The sequence below is a fragment of the Mustela lutreola genome, chromosome 1 (assembly GCF_030435805.1).
Source record: "Mustela lutreola isolate mMusLut2 chromosome 1, mMusLut2.pri, whole genome shotgun sequence".
NCBI lineage: Eukaryota > Metazoa > Chordata > Mammalia > Carnivora > Mustelidae > Mustela > Mustela lutreola.
The window spans coordinates 169,182,601-169,204,482 of NC_081290.1; positions in this window are offsets into that span (position 1 = coordinate 169,182,601).

The following is a 21,882-nucleotide window of genomic DNA, read 5'->3' on the forward strand; positions in this document are numbered from 1 at the left end:
ATATATATATATATATATATATATATTTCATTTGTTGATGGACATCTAGGTTCTTTCCATAGTTTGGCTATTGTGGATATTGCTGCTATAAACATTTGGTGCACGTGCCCCTTTGAATCATATAGTAGTCTTCTTTACCTCTATCAGAACCCCAGGAAGCTTTATTTATTGATTTACTCACATAAACAGATGATCCAACACAACGTTTTTTGATGTTCAAATGTATTATAATGTCTTACCGCTTAACACTATGCTTACTGCTCTCTTCACTGTCTGACTAAATCCTCATCATCACTATGCCATTTAATCAGAAAGAACTTTTGACTCAGAGTTCTCTCCATATCGGGAATGAAGACTCCACCCTTCTGTTTGTGCAGGTAAAATAAATGTTGATTTTGTCTGTCCTGCACATACTCCATCCTGTTCACCAGAATATTCACCATCCAAATATATACAAAATAAAAACCATACCTCACCACTTCTATTACCACCCAGCATGCTAAAAACACTATCATATGTTCCTGAATTATTGACTTGATTGATAACCCCACTTCCACACATACTGCACTCCTTTCTCCCTGCAAATTTATTTTGGTACAGCAACTTAACCTACAAATCAAGTCAGATGATTTTATTCTGCTGTCGAAAGTCTTTTGGTATCTTCCCCTTTCATATTAAATAAAAACTGAAGGCGTTTCAATGTACTAGAAGGTCATGCATCAATACGTTCTTCCTCTCTCTACCAGTATGAACTCCTCATTGGCCTCCTTCTTTTTCCTCAAAAGTAACAGACCAACTGTTCACACAAAGTCTATATACTTACTTGCTCTGCCTAGAGCAATCTTTTCCTTTAATATGTGTATAACACCCTCCTTCACTTCCTGCGTCTTTGTGCAAAGAACATCTCATAAATGAGATATAACAACCCAACACAAAATAAAATTAATTTTCTCCCAGCATTCTCCAATGGCTTTTACCTTTCTTGTATTTCTTTGTAACACTTATCACCATCAACCATCAATCATTATTCTATTACTGGTTTATTTTCTTTTTGGAGACAGAGAGAGAGAGAATTGGGAGGGGGTGCAGAGGAAGAAGAAAACACCCCACTGCCTAGAAAGCCTGCTGGGGAGTTACATCCCAGGACCCTGAGATCATGACCCAAGCCAAACGCAGTCACTCAATGGACTGACCACCGAGGTGCCCCTCTATTATTGGTTTATTTAACTATTATATTTTAAAGAATGTAAGCTCTTTGTGGTCAGGTATTTTATATGTTTTATTAATTGAAGTATTCTCAGAAAGGTAGCTGGCAGATTGTAAGGGCTCACTAAACTGTATTTTGTTGTTATTATTGGGCTCCTTTATGGGCTTTACCTCTTACGCTAGAAGTCTATCCTTCAGATGTAAGCAATAAGAATAGAGCTCTGCTGCCTGTTCAAATGAGTAAAAAGCCTGTATTAAGTGGATATATTAAAAGCCAAATGAATGGCTTAATAGTTGTATATAGGGGGAAAGGGAACATATTTTCCACGGTTTAGAAGTGGAGTTCTTTTATAGAGTTCTTGTACAAGCTGACACTATGAACGATAATGGGCAGTTGTACATTCCAATTATACAAACACTTTGGTAATTTATATCCTTTTTTTGTAATTCATGACTGGATCATTTAATTCCTTAGGAGCATTATAGCATTTCAACTTTTCCTGTTCATGATTTTCTCCATTTTTCCCTACTCTGCCCTTTCCCTCTGGCCAGTTTGTCTTCCACCCCCTGCTGACTGTGTGATGGCTGCCCGCAGTGGGGGCACTGCTTTCCTTGTTCACATTCAGAGACAACCCAGATATTTCTGTAAAGCCCTTCCCGTTTGTGTGTGTCGGACATCCTAGGTTACTGTCTCTCGTAGAACAGTAACAAGGCACTGACTGTCGTGCAGCTGGTTGTGTGAATGGCCCAGGAGGAACACGACTGGCTTCCATGACAGAACCCTTCCCTGTAGTGTTGATGGGGCCAGCTTCCTGTGAGTCACCTGGGCTGCAGTGGAGGAGGCACACAGTGCACTGGGGTTCAGGAAGGGGGAGGGAGGAAGGATGCTGGCAGTCAACTCTCCAGACCCAGTACTACCACACCCTGAAGATAGTCCTACCTAGAAATGGTCCCTGCCATTGTACAGACTCAATATGTCTCAGTGAGTTCTAGTAGTTTTTTAGTGCCACTGTAGCAAATGACAAATTCTCAGTTGCTTGAAACAACACAAATTGATTATCTTGCAGTTCTGGAGGTCAGAAGTTCAAAAATCAGTCTCAGTGTGGTAAAATCAGGGTGTTAGCAGCCTGTGTTCCTTCTGTAGGCTCTAGAGGAGAATCCACTTTCTTGCCTTGTCCTGCTTCTAAAGCTACCTGCATTCCCTGACTTGTGGCCCTTCATTGCACCACCTTTTATCCCTCTGTTTCCAACTTCACATTGCCTTCTGATTCTGATCCTCCTGTCTCCTTATGGATTCTCATGATTACATTGGGACCACCGAGGTAATCCAGGATAAACTCTCCCCCCTCACACCTTAATTTAATCATGCTTGCTAAATCCCATTTGCCAGGTAAGGTGAAGTACTCAGAGCTTCTTGGGCTCAGGATATGGTCATCTTTGGGGCAGTCGCTATTCAGCTGATCAGTTGCCTCCTGTACTCCCTTTTATGCCTCACCCCTCATCTCACCTGTGTCTGCATTGCAAATGAGAAATGCAGCAATTTAAACCATTGAATATTAGATTTTGGAGATAGTTGCGGGAATAAAAGCACATATAATTTTATTTGTGTCCTAAAAGTTTTTGTTTGGAATTTTAAATTTTATCTAACTGTCCCTAGGTAAATTAAATATGATTCAATCAGTTGATCTGAAAAATCTTTTCAAAGAGTATACCGCTGTTGTAAAGGCCCTTCAAAACAGTATTTTGAGTGCTGTTTCCAAATGAAGTTTACACTTTCACCCTTATCACTGTATTAAAGGTCATGTTGGAGGGTTTTGTGTGTGTGTGTGTGCTTTTTTCCAAAGTGAACTTGCTTCTCTGTCTAAAACTAATACCTCTAACAGTATTTTTCACCAGGGAGGAGAGGAATTAGTGTACCTTCTAGACTAAGTTTTCTTTCCACGTGAAGAGTCTGTTAGGACTAATATTCATGGGAGAAGGAAAACACAGTAGCTCTTACACCCCATAAACTATGTTGACAACAGCAGTATAAGCCTGACCAAAGCTGTACATCTTGGTGCATCATTTCAGCTGAAACGTGTTCAGTGAAGTGTGATTTATTCCTTAGTAATTCATTTTTGTGTGAGATAAAAGTACATCAACAGGAATTAGGGAAAGCAGAGTGGTAATTTTAAAATTTCATCAGTGACTGTTTTTTTACCAGTTCTATAAGCACATTAATTGATATTAAAACCCATAAAAGTTCATTTGGGAATAAAAAAGAACGTTTGAGGTGGTATTGATTTTTTTAATGATATTTGTATTTATGTGTATGATTACGCTTAGTTACACTTTGATTGAGTCCAAATGTGCCCTTAACAATAATCCATGGGCTCTGGGTTTCCTGAAATTGTATGTCATGGGGTGAACAGTTAGAAAAAGTGAATCCCACAAATTGACAACCCTATGGGGTTTATATATTACACAAACACATTTGTTTGTTGACTGCCACTCCAGTACATTCTGTGTCCTAGAGCTCTACCCACGTGGTGCAGGCTGCCCCCATCTGTGCTGGAGAATCATGACGGGGCATTCAGTGGTCTTAGGCATCCCCACAGAGCTGCAGTTGCATCCTCTCATTTCCCACCTAGTTTGTGGGCATCCATCCCCCTTTAGCTTGACCCTGACAGTGGACAGGTCTCAGTATGAGCTGTCTGTGGGAAGAAACAAGATGTAGGGGGGCAGGGTAGTTGTTGATGGGAAGTTTTAAGTGTCAGGTTGTATCTTGCAATTTTCCGAACCCTGGAAGTGCAGGCCTGGGCCAACCTGGTATGTCTGTTTCACCGACCAAATCTTCCTCATGTGCCCAAGAAGTGAAACCATATTTGCATTTGCCACCAGAATCAACTAATACTAAATAATCGTTGAGAATTCCAGCTTGATTATAGTGAGTGGAAAATAGACCTCTCTCTGGTTAATTCTTACATATGATTTTACTGTTCATCTTCATAAAAGGGATAAGAAATGAGGAAAAGTGGATTATCAGTTTGTTTTCTCTCTCATCACTCACTGCAGTTATAATTTTCAAAATACCAAGATGTTTTTCGAAAGTAGGTTTTTTTTTGTTTTTTTTTTTTTTTTTGTGGAGGGAGTAGGGACTAAGACTAAGGAAAGCATTGTTCTATCAAGAGAAGTCGTTTTCAATTTATGGTATGATGGGAAATCCATCTCGTATGTCCTATTTGGATAACAGAGCTCACTTTTAATTTTTTTAAACTTCCTTTGATTTTTTAATTGAAGTATAGCTGACCCACAATGTTGCATTAGTTTCAGATATAAAACAACAAGATTTGACAAGTCTGTATGTTATGCTGCGTTCGCCATACTGTACTACCAAACATATTCCCTATGCTGTGCCTTTCTTCCTGCAACTTATTAATTTTGTAACTGGAAGCCTGTTATCTCCCACTGTATTTCACGCATTTTGCCTGTCCACCCGCTGCCTCCTCTTTGGAAACGATCAATTTGTTCTCTGTAGTTATGGGTCTCTTTCTGTTTTTCTGTGTGTTCAGAGAACTTTTTAAGATAACTTGGTGCCTTTAAACATATTCCTTGATTTACATTATTTTGGATACGTATTTGCCATGTTACCCAATTAGTTATGTAATGACTTCAAAATTTGGGGGCTTAAAACAACCCTTTTGTCATATTACATATGTTTGGGGGGTCAGAAATTAGGGCAGGATCTCATGGGGCAATTTTTATGCTTAATACGGCATTAACTGAGGTCAGTGGGTGGTGGCCTTCAGCAGGTGGCTGCTTGGTCTAGAGGATTTAGGATGACTTCATGCACATGCCTGTCACTCAGGCATGGAGGGCTCAGATGGCCCTCCACTTCCGTGCAGTCTTTGTAACAAGGTTGTTGGACTTCTTTCCTGTCCACTCAGAGCTCCAATAGCAAATGTTCCAAGAGAGGGGTTCCTTTTGGACTTGGGCCTGAAACTGACACGTTTCTTTCACTGTTTAACAGTCACATAGCCCATGTGAATCAAAGGGAATAGGGAGTCATAGGATTTGTGATCATGTTTTAACGTGCTACATATGTTCATATGTGCATTTTTTCCCGTTTCTCTGACCTGTGGGAAAATGGAAGTTATCGATCAAAGAGTCACAGGTTATCAAGCTGTACGAGAGACTTCAGACTTAATCCAACCTCCATACTTTATAGATTAAAGAATATATATGTAGGTGCACATGTACATCTCCATATCAGTTATTATATATACACTTGTATATCACTAAAAATGGTATCTGTGGATCAGCCAATTCTTCTATTTTCATAGGAATGAAAAGGACTCGTCATTCCCCGGCAAATCTGAAGAAAGAAGCCAGATCAAGAGTAAGGGAGAAAGAGAGTGAGAGGAGCATCTGATGGGATAGGATTTCTTACAAAAGGACTCCTGAAATGAACAGAGAAAACAGACCAACAGAAAAGGGCAGACTTTGACCAAGCGGTGCTGAATGACGTGAATATCCACATGGAACAGAAGAGGTTTTAACGCTATTCCCTACTGATGTAGCCTACATACTAAAGAGGACATCAGAAGTTTTCTGGAAGATACAATAGAAAACCATTTTGAGGACCTGGGGGCGGTGGCAGAGATGAGTGAAACAGAACACCAAAAACAGGAAGCCCAAGAAAGCTTGGGTGCCGCTTCCAGTCGGCGATGAGAGAAGAATTAGGCATGAACCAGTCAGCTGCAAAAGACTGGCAGCAGGGGACAACAGTCCGAAAGGATGGCTGCCAGGAGCAACTCCAGTGTCTCACTTTTATTGGATAGAAAACAATAGCCAATAGAAGGATTGAGGAAGGTCAAATGTTAATCCCATCTTGCTGACAAGCAATAAGGAGGATAAAGTTTATAGTTAAACAAGCACATTGAAAGAACTCTTCTAACTAACAAAGGCACTTCTGGGAAGAGAAAGGCTCCATGGCGGATAAGGGAGGCAGGCGGATTTCATTCCACCCTGAGCTAACCTGGCATTCCCAGGTGCTCCGCTTTCCTGAAGCAGGCGGCATTCCGCCCTGGGCTGGCCAGGCTTCCAGCCAGCGCAGCTTCTGTGAGGGAGCTGCATTCTGCCATGAGCAAGCGAGGTATCCCCCGCTGCCCAGCTTCTGTGAAGGGGCGGTGTTCCGCCCTGAGGATCTGGCCATGCCATCCTGGGGGGAGATGCCCCAAGCAGGATCAGGCTGATGAGGGGTTAGATGTCTGGTGGGCAAGTCATGTTCACACCCCAGGTTGAGGCTGGTTAAGTGGGATCGGGTGTAGGGTCTAGACCCTTCTGCCAAGGGTTTATCCTGTGAACGTGAAGAGATGGGTCCGTGACCCAGAAGCCGGGCTAACCCTAACAGTAACCACTAACCCTGACCCTGACACTGACTGTGAGCCTGTCACAAACCCTAACCCAAGCCCTGACCATGACCCTGACCCTGTCCCTGACTGTGATCCTGACCTGAACCCTAAACCTAAACCTAAGGCTGACACTGACCCTGATGTGGACCCTGAACCTAAACCTAACTCTGACATTACTGTAACCATGACTCAAACCTAACCAGGACCCTGACCCTGACCCTAATACTAACACTGACGCTGACCTAAACCGGTCCCTAACCCTAACCCTGACCGTGACTGTGTGCTTGACCCTAACCCTAAACCTAATGGTAACTCTAAACATGACCCTAATAAGGACCCGGAACCTACACCTCATGCTGACGCTGACCCTAACACAAAACACTACCCTAAACCAAACCCTAACCCTGACCTTACGCTGTCTAACCCTAACCCTAACCATAACCGTACTTCTAACTCTAACCCTAACCTCAATCCCAAACCCTACCGCCAAAACCTAACTGTGACACTGAACCGAACATTGACCCTATACCAAAGCCTGACCCTCAACCTGACCCTGGCCCTGACCTGTACCTGACCCTGACTCTGAACCTAATCCTAACCTTGACACTAACCCTGACCACTACATAGCTCTATCCCTGACCCGAATGTGGACTTTAAACCCTGAACCTGAACCTAAAAGGACACTGGTGCTAAGCTTCACCCTGACCCTGACCCAGAACATGATGATAACCTAACCCTGACCTTTACAGTGACCCCGACAATCAATTGAACACTAAACTTGACCCTGACTGTGAGACTGAACCTAACTCTGACCCTAAATGTAACCATGACACTGACACTAACATGGGCCCTCCCCCGAATCCTATCTCTGAACCTAACCCTAACACTAATCCCTAACCCTACCACGGACCCTGACACTACGAGGTCTAACCCTAAAACTCAACCTAACGCTAAACGTAGAACTAACCCTAAACATTAACAATAACCCTGACCCTATACCTGACTAAGATCATAACCCTAACCCTGAACTTTGCCTATAGCAGACCCTGACACTAAACCTGACACTGGCCCTGACCCTAATCCTAACCATGACCCTAACTATGACCACTACATAACCCTGTCCCTGACCCGAATGTGGACTTTAAATCAATACCTGATCCTGACCGTAAACCTGACACTGGGCCTAGACTTCACCCTGACCCTGAACCAGGCAAAGACCATACACTTAACCCTGACCCTAACAATAATCCTGACACTGAATGGGAGCCTGACCCTAACTCTAACCCTAAACGTAACCCTGACCCTGACACTAACACGGGCCCTGACCAGAAACCTAACGCTGAACCTAACCCTAAAACTAACCCCTAAAATTATCCCTGACACTGACCCTAACCCGGTCTAACCCTCACCCTCAACCTACCTCTAACCCTAACCCTAACCCCACTTAACAATAAACCTGACCCTCTCTCTGACCCTGATCATAACCCTAACTCTGAACTTTGCCTATGTCACACCTTGACTTTAAACCTGACCCTGGCCTTGACCTTAACACTGACCCTAACCCTGACTGTAAACCTAACTCTTACCCAATCCGTGATTTTGAACAGAATCGTAACCGTAAAGATAATCCTGATCCTGAACCTACTCATGAAACAGAACCTAAACATAAAGCTGACCTTACCATAACCATGAACCTAACCCTGACCCTGAACCTAACCCTGACACTAAACCTGCCCCAAACATAACCCTGACCCTGACATGAACCTTGCCCCCATGCCAAATCTTGAACCTGACCCTAAGTCTGACCATGTCCCTGCCTGGACCTAAACCTAACTGTCAGCCTAACACTGAACTTGACCCTGACACTGAGCGTAATGCTAACCGTGACCCTACTGTGACCCAGACCCTAAACCTAACCATGAACCTAACCCTAACCCTGACCCCTACCCTAAGCCTTATGCTAACCCTGACCCCAAAGACCTCTAACCCTAACCCTGACCCTACGTCTTTCTTAGCCCTAAACCTAACACTAAGCTGGTCTAAACCCAGCTCTGTTCCCTCCTGCGGGGACAACAGCTGCACCCAGGCCTCCCAGGGTCTGGGGTCACTGGATGGGCACTGCATTGAGTGGAGTGTGAGCCTTGAGCAGCTTGGGGACCGGAGGCTCAGGGAGCACTGGTGGAACAGGAAGTTCGGTAAGGAGCCTCAGGCAGTGGTGACCTCACTTCCCTGACGACAGAGCCCAACACAATTGGAACCCACATATCACGAAACCCCATAACAAAGAAAACCCCCTGTGCAGATAACTTCTAAGCATATCCTAAAGGAAGCGACATGTTCTTCTATTGTACTGAAGCCCAGAGGATACAGGGAGAAGTGAGCTCGCCCGCCAGACACGTCCCCTCCCTGGCAGGTCATATAAGGTTTCCCCAACGCCGCAGGCCCTTTGGCTAATAAAATCAAAAGGTGACACCAGTGGGCTCAGAGTCAGAGAGTCCCACACCTTCTGATCTATGGGTGTAACCCTAGGTCTCCTCCATGTCTGTGTGTGTGTGTGTGTGTGTGTGTGTGTGCCTCTGGGTGTCTGTGTGTCTGTGTGTAAAGAGGACCTGGCCATGCCATCATGGGTGGAGATGCCCCAAGCAGGATCAGGCTGATGAGGGGTTAGATGTCTGGTGGGTAAGTCATGTTCACACCCCAGTTTAAGGCTGCTTAAGTGGGATAGGTTGTAGGGTCTACACCCTTCTGCCCAGGGTTTATCCTGAGACTCTAAATGGATGGGTCCATGACCCAGGAGCGGGGCTAACCCTAACAGTAACCACTAGCCCTGACCCTGACACTGACTGTCAGCCTGCCCCAAACCCTAACCCAAGCACTGACCCTGACTCTGACCCTGACCCTGACTGTGATCCTTACCTGAACCCAAAACAAAACCTAAGCCTGGCAAGGACCCTGATGTGGACCCTGAACCTAAACCTAACTCTGATAATACCATAAATATGACTAATACGTAACCATGACCCAGACCCTGACCCTAATCCTAACCCTGACGCTGATCTAACCCTGACTCTAACACTAACCCTGACACTGAATGTGAGCCTGAACCTAACTCTAAACCTAAACTTAACCCTGAACCTGACACAAACACAGGCCCTGACCCGAAAACTAACGCTGAACCTAACCCTTAAAACTAACCCCTAACATTATCTCTGACACTGACCCTAACCCGGTCTAACCCTAACCGTCAACCTACCTCTAACTCTAACCCTAACCCCACTTTAACAATTATCCTGACCCTCTCCCTTAACCTGATCATAACCCTAACTCTGAACGTTGCCTACGTCAGAACTTAACCTTAAAACTGACCCTGGCCTTGACCTTAACACTGACCCTAACCCTGACTGTAAACCTAAATCTGACCCAATCCAAGATCCTGAACAGATTAGTAACCCTAAAACTAACCCTCATCCTGAACCTACTCATAAAACAGAAGCTAAACATAAAGCTGACCTTACCATAATCATGAACCTAACCCTGACCCTGACCCTAACCCTGACACTAAACTGGTCCCAAACCTAACCCTGACCTGACATGACCTTCCCCCCAAACCAAAACTTGAACCTGACCCTAAAACTGACCATGACCCTGAACTTGACCCTAAACCTAGCCATCAGACTAACACTGACCCTGAGCCTGACTCTGACCGGAACGCTAACCCTGAATCTACTGTGATCCTGACCCTAAACCTAACCATAAACCTAACCCTAACCCTGACCCCTACCCTAAACCTTACACTGACCCTGACCCCAAAGACGTCTAACCCTAACCCTGACCCTAAGTCATTCTTAAACCTAACCCTAACACTAACCTGGTCTAAACCCAGGTATGTTCCCCCCAGCGGGGAAAACAGGGCACCCAGGCCTCCCAGGGCCTGGGGGGAGGCTGTATGGGGGTCACTGGATGGGCACTACATTGAGTGGAGTGTGAGCCTTAAGCAGCTGGGGACCGGCGGCTCAGGGAGCTCTGGTGGAGCAGTAAGTTCGGTAAGGAGCCCCCAGGCAGTGGTGACCACACTTCCTTGACGACAGAGCCCAACGGAATTGGAACCCACGTATCCAGGCACCCCAATACAGAGAAAACCGCCCTGCCCAGCTCATTTCTAGGCACATCCTAAAGGAAGCGACATGTTCTTCTGCTGTACTTAAGCTGAGAGGAAGCAGGGAGAAGAAAGCTAGCCCGTCAGACACGTCCCCTCCCTGGCAGGTCATATCAGGTTTCCCCAAAGCCTCAGTCCCTTTGGCTAATAAAATCAAAAGGTCACACCAGGGGGCTCAGAGTCAGAGAGGCCCACACCTTATGAACTACCAGTGTAGCCCTAGGTCTCCTCCGCATATCTCTTTGTGTGTGTGTGTGTGTGTGTGGGTGTGTGTGTGTGTGCCTCTGGGTCTCTGTGTGTCTCTGTGTAAAGAGGACTTGGCCATGCCATCATGGGTGCAGATGCCCCAAGCAGGATCAGGCTGATGAGGGGTTAGATGTCTGGTGGGCAAGTCATGTTCACACCCCAGTTTAAGGCTGGTTAAATGGGATCAGGTGTAGGGTCTTCACCCTTCTGCCTAGGGTTTATCCTCAGACCCTGAAGGGATGGGTCCATGACCCAGAAGAGGGGCTAACCCTAACAGTAACCACTAACCCTGATCCTGACACTGACTGTGAGCATGCCCCAAACCCAAACCCAGCCCTGACCCTGACCCTGACCCTGACCCTGGCTGTGATGCTGACCTGAACCCTAAACCTAAACCTAAGCCTGACACTGACCCTAATGTGGACCCTGAACCGAAACCAAACTCTGACATTACCGTAACCATGACTCAAACCTAACCAGGACCCTGACCCTGACCCTAATCCTAAACCTGATGCTGACCTAAACCGGACACTAACCCTACCCCTGACCGTGACAGTGTGCTTGACCCTAACCCTAAACCTAATGGTAACTCTAACCATGACCCTAATAAGCACTCGGAACCTACACCTCATGCTGACCCTGAACTTAACACTAACCCCTAACCTAAACCAAACCATAACCCTGACCTCCTCTGTCTATCCCTAACGTAACCATAACCCTACTTCTAACTCTAACCCTAACTCCAATCCCAAACCCTACCGCCAAAACCTAACTGTGACACTGAACCGAACATTGACCCTATACCAAAGCCTGACCCTCAACCTGACCCTGGCCCTGACCTTTACCTGACCCTGACCCTGACTCTGACCCTAATCCTAACCTTGACACTAACCCTGACCACTACATAACCCTGTCCCTGACCCGAATGTGGACTTTAAACCAATACCTGAACCTGACCCTAAACCGGACACTGGCGCTAAACTTCACCCTGACCCTGACCCAGACCATGACGATACCCTAACCCTGACCATTACAGTGACCCCGACAATCAATTGAACACTAAACCGGACCCTGACTGTGAGACTGAACCCTACTCAAACCCTAAATGTAACCCTGACCCAGACACTAACATTGGCCCACCCCCGAATCCTATCACTGAACCTAACCCTAACACTAACCCCTAGCCCTACCACGGACCCTGACCCTAACAAGATCTAACCCTAACCGTCAACCTAACGCTAAACGTAAAACTAACCCTAAACTTTAACAATAACCCTGACCCTATACCTGACTAAGATCATAACCCTAACCCTGATCTTTGCCTATACCAGACGCTGATCCTAATCCGGGCCCTGAGCTTTGCCTATACCAGACCGAGACCCTAAACCTGACCCTGGCCCTGACCCTAAACCTAACCATGACCCTAACAATGACCACTATAAAAGCCTGTCCGTTACACGAATCTGGACTTTAAACCAATACCTGATCTTGACCGTAAACCTGACACTGGCCCTAGAATTCACCCTGTCCCTGACCCGAATGTGGACTTTAAACCAATACCTGAACCTGACCCTAAACCGGACCCTGGCGCTAACTTCACCCTGACCCTGACCCAGACCATGACCCTAAACCTAACCCTGACCCTAACAGTGACCCCGACCCTGACCTGAACACTAAACCTGTCCCTGACTGTGAGCCTGACCCTAACTCTAACCCTAAATGTAACCCAGACCCTGACACTAACACGGGCTGTACCCCGCATCCTATCGCTGAACCTAACCCTAACACTAACCCCTAAACCTACCACGGATCCTGACACTAACAGGTCTAACCCTAACAGTCAACGTAACGCTAACCCTAACACTAACTCTAAACTTTAACAATAACCCTGACACTATACCTGACTATGATCATAACCCTACCCCTGAACGTTGCCTATACCAGACCGTGACCCTAAACCTGACCCTGGCCCTGACCCTAAACCTAACCATGACCCTAACAATGACCACTATATAACCCTAACCCTGACCCGAATGTGGACTTTAAACCAATACCTGATCTTGACCGTAAACCTGACAATGGCCCTAGACTTCACCCTGACCCTGACCCAGGCAGAGAACATAAACCTGAGCCTGACCCTAACAGTGACGCTGACCCTGACCATAACACTAACCCTGACACTGAATGGGAGCCTCACCCTAACTCTAACCCTAAACGTAACCCTGACCCTGACACTAACACGGGCACTGACCCGAAACCTAACGCTGAACCGAACCCTAACACTAACCCCTAACATTATCCCTGTCACTGACCCTAACCCGGTATAACCCTAACCCTCAACCTACCTCTAACCCTAAACCTAACCCTACTTTAACAATAAACCTGACCCTCTCCCTGACCCTAATCATAACCCTAACTCTGAACATTGCCTAGGTCAGACCTTAACCTTAAACCGGACCCTGGCCTTGACCTTAACACTGACCCTAACACTGACTCTGAACCTAAATCAGACCCAATCCGTGAGCCTGAAAAGAATCGGAACCCTAAAGCTAACCCTGATCCTGAACCTACTCATAAAACAGAACCTACAAAAGCTGAACTTACCATAATCATGAACCGAACCCTGACCCTGACCCTAACCCTGACACTAAACCTGTCCCAAACCTAACCCTTACCCTGACATGAACCTTGCCCCAAAACAAAACTTGAACCTGACCCTGAATCGGACCATGACCCTAAACCTGACCCTAAACCTAACCGTCACCCTAACACTGACCCTGACCCTGACTCTGACCGTAACGCTAACCGTGACCTTACTGTGAGCCTGACCCTAAACATAACCATGAAACTAACCCTAACCCTGACCCCTACCCTAGGCCATCCGCTAACCCTGACACCAGCGAGGTGTAACCCTAACCCTGACCCTAAGTATTTCTTAACCCTAACCTAACCCTAACCCTGACCCTAACCCTGACCCTAAGTATTTCTTAACCCTAACCCTAACACTAACGTAGCCTAATCCCAGCTCTGTTCCCTCCAGCGGGGATAACAGCTGCACCCAGGCCTCCTAGGGGCAGGTGGGAGGCTGTATGGGTATCACTGGAGGGGCACTGCATTGAGTGGATTGTGAGCCCTGAGCAGCTTGGGGACCGGCGGCTCAGGGAGCTCTGGTGCAGCAGGAAGTTTGGTAAGGAGCCCCCAGGCAGTGGTGACCTCACTTCCCACATGACAGATACCAACGGAATTGGAACCCACGTATCCAGGCACCCCAATACAGAGAAAACCACCCTTGCCCAGATCATTTCTAGGCACATCCTAAAGGAAGCAACATGTTCTTCTGCTGTACTGAAGCCAAGAGGAAGCAGGGAGAAGAGAGCTGGCCTGTCAGACAAGTCCCCTGCCTGGCAGGTCATATCAGGGTTCCCCAAAGCCTCAGGCCCTTTGGATAATAAAATCAAAAGGTCACACCAGGGGGCTCAGAGTCAGAGAGGCCCACACCTTATGAACTACCAGTGTAGCCCTAGGTCTCCTCCGCATATCTCTTTGTGTGTGTGTGTGTGTGTGGGTGAGTGTGTGTGTGTGTGTGTGGCTCTGGGTGTCTGTGTATCTGTGTGTAAAGAGGACCTGGCCATGCCATCATGGGTGGAGATGCCCCAAGAAGGATCAGGCTGATGAGGGGTTACATATCTGGTGGGCAAGTCATGTTCACACCCCCAGTTTAAGGCTGGTTAAATGGGATCAGGTGTAGGGTCTACACGCTTCTGCCCAGGGTTTATCCTCAGACCCTGAAGTGATGGGTCCAGGACCCAGAAGAGGGGCTAACCCTAACAGTATCCACTAACCCTGATCCTGACACTGACTGTGAGCCTGCCCCAAACCCAAACCCAGCCCTGACCCTGACCCTGACCCTGGCTGTGATGTGACCTGAACCCTAAACCTAAACCTAAGCCTGACACTGACCCTGATGTGGACCCTGAACCTAAACCAAACTGACATTACCGTAACCATGACTCAAACCTAACCAGGACCCTGACCCTGACCCTAATCCTAAACCTGATGCTGACCTAAACCGGACACTAACCCTACCCCTGACCGTGACAGTGTGCTTGACCCTAACCCTAAACCTAATGGTAACTCTAACCATGACCCTAATAAGGACCCTGAACCTACACATCATGCTGACCCTGAACTTAACACTAACCCCTAACCTAAACAAAACCCTAACCTGACCTCCTCTGTCTATCCCTAACGTAAGCATAACCCTACTTCTAACTCTAACCCTAACCCCAATCCCAAACCCTACCGCCAAAACCTAACTGTGACACTGAACCGAACATTGACCCTATACCAAAGCCTGACCCTCAACCTGACCCTGGCCCTGACCTTTACCTGACCCTGACCCTGACTCTGACCCTAATCCTAACCTTGACACTAACCCTGACCACTACATAACCCTGTCCCTGACCCGAATATGGACTTTAAACCAATACCTGAACCTGACCCTAAACCGGACACTGGCGCTAAACTTCACCCTGACCCTGACCCAGACCATGACGATACCCTAACCCTGACCCTTGCAGTGACCCCGACAATCAATTGAACACTAAACCTGACCCTGACTGTGAGACTGAACCCTACTCAAACCCTAAATGTAACCCTGACCCAGACACTAACCTTGGCCCACCCCCGAATCCTATCTCTGAACCTAACCCTAGTACTAACCCCTAGCCCTACCACGGACCCTGACCCTAACAAGTTCTAACCCTAACCGTCAAACTAACACTAAACGTAAAACTAACCCTAAACTTTAACAATAACCCTGACCCTATACCTGACTAAGATCATAACCCTAACCCTGATCTTTGCTATACCAGACACTGATCCTAATCCGGGCCCTGAACTTTGCCTATACCAGACCGAGACCCTAAACCTGACCCTGGCCTTTGCCCTTAACCTAACCATGACCCTAACAATGACCACTATAAAAGCCTGTCCCTTACCCGAATCTGGACTTTAAACCAATACCTGATCTTGAACGTAAACCTGACAATGGCCCTAGACTTCACCCTGACCCTGACCCAGATAAAGTCCATAAACCTAACCCTGACCCTAACAGTGACCCGGACCCTGACCCTAACACTAAACCTGACACTGAATGGGAGCCTGACCCTAACTCTAACCCTAAACGTAACCCTGACCCTGACACTAACACGGGCCCTGACCAGAAACCTAACGCTGAACCTAACCCTAAAACTAACCGCTAACGTTATCCCTGACACTGACCCTAACCCGGTCTAACCCTCACCTTCAACCTACCTCTAACCCTAAGCCTAACCCCACGTAACAATAATCCTGACCCTCTCCCTGACCCAAATCATAACCCGAACTCTGAACATTGCCTATAACAGACCCTAAACTTAAACCTGACCCTGGCCTTGACCTTAACACTGACCCTAACCCTGACTGTAAACCTAAATCTGACCCAATCCCTGAGCCTGAACAGAATCGTAATCCTAAAGCTAACCCTGATCCCGAACCTACTCATAAAACAGAACCTACAAAAGCTGACCTTACCATAATCATGAACCTGAGCCGAACCCTGACAAAAACCTGACGCAAACATAACCCTGACCCTGACATGAACCTTGCCCCCAAACCAAAACATGAACCTGACCCTAAATCGGACCATGACCCTGAACCTGACCCTAAACCTAAACGTCACCCTAACACTGACCCTGTCCCTGACTCTGACCGTAACGCTAACCCTGACCCTACTGTGAGCCTGACCCTAAACCTAATCATGAAACTAACCCTAACGCTGACCCCTACCCTAAGCCATCCCCTAACCCTGACGCCAACGACGTCTAACCCTAACCCTGACCCTAAGTATTTCTTAATCCTAACCTAACCCTAACCCTAACCCTAACCCTAAGTATTTCTTAACCCTAACCCTAACACTAATGTAGTCTAATCCCAGCTCTGTTCCCTCCAGCGGGGATAACAGCTGCACCCAGGCCTCCTAGGGGCAGGTGGGAGGCTGTATGGGTGTCATTGGAGGGGCACTGCATTGAGTGGATTGTGAGCCATGAGCAGCTTGGGGACAGGCGGCTCAGGGAGCTCTGGTGCAGCAGGAAGTTTGTAAGGAGCCCCCAGGCAATGGTGACCTCACTTCCCAGGAGACAGAGCCCAACGGAATTGGAACCCACGTATCCAGGCAACCCAATATAGAGAAAACCCCCTTGCCCAGCTCATTTCTAGGCACATCCTAAAGGAAGAAACATGTTCTTCTGCTGTACTGAAGCCAAGAGGAAGCAGGGAGAAGAGAGCTGGCCCGTCAGACACGTCCCCTCCCTGGCAGGTCATATCAGGATTCCCCAACGCCTCAGGCCCTTTGGTTAATAAAATAAAAAGGTCACACCAGGGGGCTCAGAGTCAGAGAGGCCCACACCTTATGAACTACCAGTGTAGCCCTAGGTCTCCTCCACATATCTCTTTGTGTGTGTGTGTGTGTGTGTGTGGGTGTGAGTGTGTGTGACTCTGGGTGTCTGTGTGTCTGTGTGTAAAGAGGACCTGACCATGCCATCATGGGTGGAGATGCCCCAAGCAGGATCAGGCTGATGAGGGGTTAGATGTCTGGTGGGCAAGTCATGTTCACACCCCAGTTTAAGGCTGGTTAAGTGGTATCAGGTATAGGGTCTACACCCTTCTGCCCAGGGATTATCCTGAGACCCTGAAGGGATGGGTCCATGACCCAGAAGAGGGGCTAACCTTAACAGTAACCACTAACCCTGATCCTGACACTGACTGTGAGCCTGCCCCAAACCCAAACCCAGCCTTGACCCTAACCCTGACCCTGACCCTGGCTGTGATGCTGACCTGAACCCTAAACCTAAACCTAAGCCTGACACTGACCCTGATGTGGAACCTGAACCGAAACCAAACTCTGACATTACCGTAACCATGACTCAAACCTAACCAGGACCCTGACCCTAACTCTAATCCTAAACCTGATGCTGACCAAAACCGGACACTAACCCTACCCCTGACCGTGACAGTGTGCTTGACCCTAACCCTAAACCTAATGGTAACTCTAACCATGACCCTAATAAGCACTCGGAACCTACACCTCATGCTGACCCTGAACTTAACACTAACCCCTAACCTAAACCAAACCATAACCCTGACCTCCTCTGTCTATCCCTAACGTAACCATAACCCTACTTCTAACTCTAACCCTAACTCCAATCCCAAACCCTACCGCCAAAACCTAACTGTGACACTGAACTGAACATTGACCCTATAGCAAAGCCTGACCCTCAACCTGACCCTGGCCCTGAACTTTACCTGACCCTGACTCTGACCCTAATCCTAACCTTGACACTAACCCTGACCACTACATAACCCTGTCCCTGACCCGAATGTGGACTTTAAAGCAATACCTGAACCTGACCCTAAACCGGACACTGGCGCTAAACTTCTGCCTGACCCTGACCCAGACCATGACAATACCCTAACCCTGACCCTTACAGTGACCCCGACAATCAATTGAACACTAAACCTGACCCTGACTGTGAGACTGAACCCTACTCAAACCCTAAATGTAACCCTAACCCAGACACTAACCTTGGCCCACCCCCGAATCCTATCTCTGAACCTAACCCTAATACTAACCCCTAGCCCCACCACGGACCATGACCCTAACAGGTTCTAACCCTAACCGTCAAACTAACACTAAATGTAAAACTAACCCTAAACTTTAACAATAACCCTGACCCTATACCTGACTAAGATCATAACCCTAACCCTGATCTTTGCTATACCAGACACTGATCCTAATCCGGGCCCTGAGCTATGCCTATACCAGACCGAGACCCTAAACCTGCCCCTGGCCCTGACCCTTAACCTAACCATGACCCTAACAATGACCACTATAAAAGCCTGTCCCTTACCCGAATCTGGACTTTAAAACAATACCTGATCTTGACCGTAAACCTGACACTGGCCCTAGACTTCACCCTGACCCTGACCCAGATAAAGTCCATAAACCTAACCCTGACCCTAACAGTGACCCGGACCCTGACCCTAACACTAAACCTGACACTGAATGGGAGCCTGACCCTAACTCTAACCCTAAACATAACCCTGACCCTGACACTAACACGGGCCCTGACCAGAAACCTAACGCTGAACCTAACCCTAATACTAACCCCTAACGTTATCCCTGACACTGACCCTAACCCGGTCTAACCCTCACCTTCAACCTACCTCTAACCCTAAGCCTAACCCCACGTAACAATAATCCTGACCCTCTCCCTGACCCAAATCATAACCCGAACTCTGAACATTGCCTATAACAGACCCTAAACTTAAACCTGACCCTGGCCTTGACCTTAACACTGACCCTAACCCTGACTGTAAACCTAAATCTGACCCAATCCCTGAGCCTGAACAGAATCGTAATCCTAAAGCTAACCCTGATCCCGAACCTACTCATAAAACAGAACCTACAAAAGCTGACCTTACCATAATCATGAACCTGAGCCGAACCCTGACAAAAACCTGACGCAAACATAACCCTGACCCTGACATGAACCTTGCCCCCAAACCAAAACATGAACCTGACCCTAAATCGGACCATGACCCTGAACCTGACCCTAAACCTAAACGTCACCCTAACACTGACCCTGTCCCTGACTCTGACCGTAACGCTAACCCTGACCCTACTGTGAGCCTGACCCTAAACCTAATCATGAAACTAACCCTAACGCTGACCCCTACCCTAAGCCATCCGCTAACCCTGACGCCAACGACGTCTAACCCTAACCCTGACCCTAAGTATTTCTTAATCCTAACCTAACCCTAACCCTAACCCTGACCCTAAGTATTTCTTAACCCTAACCCTAACACTAACGTAGTCTAATCCCAGCTCTGTTCCCTCCAGCGGGGATAACAGCTGCACTCAGGCCTCCTAGGGGCAGGTGGGAGGCTGTATGGGTGTCATTGGAGGGGCACTGCATTGAGTGGATTGTGAGCCATGAGCAGCTTGGGGACCGGCGGCTCAGGGAGCTCTGGTGCAGCAGAAAGTTTGTAAGGAGCCCCCAGGCAGTGGTGACCACTCTTCCCACATGACAGATACCAACGGAATTGGAACCCACGTATCCAGGCAACCCAATATAGAGAAAACCCCCTTGCCCAGCTCATTTCTAGGCACATCCTAAAGGATGCAACATGTTCTTCTGCTGTACTGAAGCCAAGAGGAAGCAGGGAGAAGAGAGCTGGCCTGTCAGACAAGTCCCCTCCCTGGCAGGTCATATCAGGATTCCCCAACGCCTCAGGCCCTTTGGCTAATAAAATCAAAAGGTCACACCAGGGGGCTCAGAGTCAGAGAGGCCCACACCTTATGAACTACCAGTGTAGCCCTAGGTCTCCTCTGCATATCTCTTTGTGTGTGTGTGTGTGTGTGTGGGTGTGTGTGTGCGCCTCTGGGTGTTGGTGTGTCTGTGTGTAAAAAGGACCTGGCCATGCCATCATGGGTGGAGATGCCCCAAGCAGGATCAGGCTGATGAGGGGTTAGATGTCTGGTGGGCAAGTCATGTTCACACCCCCAGTTTAAGGCTGATTAAATGGGATCAGGTGTAGGGTCTACACCCTTCTGCCCAGGGTTTATCCTGAGACCCTGAAGGGATGGGTCCATGACCCAGAAGAGGGGCTAACCTTAACAGTAACCACTAACCCTGATCCTGACACTGACTGTGAGCCTGCCCCAAAACCAAACCGAGCCCTGACCCTGAACCTGACCCTGGCTGTGATGCTGACCTGAACCCTAAACCTAAACCTAAGCCTGACACTGACCCTAATGTGGACCCTGAACCGAAACCAAACTCTGACATTACCGTAACCATGACTCAAACCTAACCAGGACCCTGACCCTGACCCTAATCCTAAACCTGATGCTGACCTAACCCGGACACTAACCCTACCCCTGACCGTGACAGTGTGCTTGACCCTAACCCTAAACCTAATGGTAACTCTAACCATGACCCTAATAAGGACCCTGAACCTACACCTCATGCTGACCCTGAACTTAACACTAACCCCTAACCTAAACCAAACCATAACCCTGACCTCCTCTGTCTATCCCTAACGTAACCATAACCCTACTTCTAACTCTAACCCTAACTCCAATCCCAAACCCTACCGCCAAAACCTAACTGTGACACTGAACTGAACATTGACCCTATACCAAAGCCTGACCCTCAACCTGACCCTGGCCCTGACCTTTACCTGACCCTGACTCTGACCCTAATCCTAACCTTGACACTAACCCTGACCACTACATAACCCTGTCCCTGACCCGAATGTGGACTTTAAACCAATACCTGAACCTGACCCTAAACCGTACACTGGCGCTAATCTTCAGCCTGACCCTGACCCAGACCATGACGATACACTAACCCTGACCCTTACAGTGACCCCGACAATCAATTGAACACTAAACCTGACCCTGACTGTGAGACTGAACCCTACTCAAACCCTAAATGTAACCCTGACCCAGACACTAACATTGGCCCACCCCCGAATCCTATTTCTGAAGCTAACCCTAACACTAACTCCTAGCCCTACCACGTACCCTGACCCTAACAAGTTCTAACCCTAACCGTCAACCTAACGCTAAACCTAAAACTAATCCTAAACTTTAACAATAACCCTGACCCTATACCTGACTAAGATCATAACCCTAACCATGATCTTTGCCTATACCAGACGCTGATCCTAATCCGGGCCCTGAGCTTTGCCTATAACAGACCGAGACCCTAAACCTGCCCCTGGCCCTGACCCTTAACCTAACCATGACCCTAACAATGACCACTATAAAAGCCT